Source organism: Galeopterus variegatus, unplaced genomic scaffold, assembly GCF_000696425.1.
Source record: "Galeopterus variegatus unplaced genomic scaffold, G_variegatus-3.0.2 Scaffold9051, whole genome shotgun sequence".
NCBI classification, from domain to species: domain Eukaryota; kingdom Metazoa; phylum Chordata; class Mammalia; order Dermoptera; family Cynocephalidae; genus Galeopterus; species Galeopterus variegatus.
The window spans coordinates 19,085-20,616 of NW_007735162.1; the positions used below are offsets into that span (position 1 = coordinate 19,085).

The 1,532-nt window shown below is 40.1% G+C and overlaps 1 pseudogene; it reads left to right on the top strand.

The window, feature by feature from the left end:
* The first annotated feature begins 425 nt into the window (after nt 1–425).
* LOC103608988 lies at nt 426–1,011 on the top strand (annotated as a pseudogene).
* The last annotated feature ends 521 nt before the right edge of the window (nt 1,012–1,532 follow it).

Sequence of the window (1,532 nt, forward strand, 5' to 3'; positions counted from 1 at the left end):
TGTGGATAGATGATTTCACTGTAGGCATATATTTATTATCTTTAAAATTTCAGGATTTATTAAATGTATTTTTAAACATTTTTTTTCTTAAGACATTTAACCAGTGGTAAGAATTTTAAAGTTTAAATAAATCTGATAGCAAGTTTTTTTCTGGATATATGTCATATTCCTTCATATAATAATGTCATTTAGAAAAATTGGTCGGTGTGCACATTACATTTATAAAGCGAAATACCTATTTTTATGGCAACTAGTCACTTTTAATACTGCTAGTATTTAATAAATTTAAAATAAGCCATCTTTAATTAACCAAAATATGAAATTGTGACTCCCTCTGTAACTCCTATTTGTAAATTTCCTTGTAAAATATTTATATAAAAGCTATATGTATAGGTCTTTCCTTCCAATGATCAACTAATCACCAGTTACCTATTAATTTTTTTTTTCATGAAAACTGCCACAACTTCTGCCTCTCATGCTGCAGCGATGGCAGCATCACCATGGGGAACATGCACAACCAGACACCAATGAGGCAATTCCAGGGCCACACAGATGGAGCCAGATATATTGACATTTCTAATGATGGCACCAACCTCTAGACAGGCAGTTTGGACAACACAGTCAGGTCCTGGGACCTGTGGGAAGGGAGGCAGCTGAAGCAGCCCGACTTCACCTCAAAGATGTTCTCCCTGGGGTACGGTCCGACCCGGGAGTGGCTGGCCGTGGGCATGGAGAGCAGCACCATGGAGGTTCTTCATGTGAACCAGCCAGACAAGTTCCAGTTGCACCTCCACAAGACTGTATGTCTCCCTGAAATTGGCTTACTATGGTAAATGGTTTGTGAGGACTGGAAAAGACAACCTGTTCGATGCTTGACGGACCCCCAATGGAGCTGGTATATTCCAGTACAAAGACTCCTCAGTGCTTAGCTATGACATCTCTATGGACAATAAGTACATAGTCAATGGCTCAGGGGACAAGAAGGCTACAGTCTATGAAGTCATCTACTGAAAACATTATGTGGTTTAACATTTGTAGTTGAACTGGGCCAAAATGTTCTGAATATGTAGACACAGAAAAGTTGTAACTTTAAAAGAAAAAGAAAAACAAAACACAGAAATCTATCTCCAAACCTTAACACAAGACTACTTTGAGTCTACAAAGAGGAGACAAGGCCATTCACAGAAGATCACCTGTCTACCTAGACCAAATGGAGTGCTGAGACTAATTCGACCAAGGGAGCAAGGGTTTTGTAGGACTGAGGAACAGAAGCTGCCCGTTTTCTTTTCTGGCTGATCTGTTAGACACACCTTGCCAGAGTTTGAAAGTCAATGCTTTTTGACCTTACTACACACTAAACTTAACTGGGGAACTTTTAAAAGACCCAAAGTCCAGGCCAAGCACCAGAAATCTTGATTCAAGTGTTCCAAGGTGGGGCCCATGCATTAGCATTTCCAAAAACTCCTTGTCTGATTCTAATAGGCAGCCCGGCTGGAGACTGCTGCCATAGTGTGACCACAGATGTCAAGATG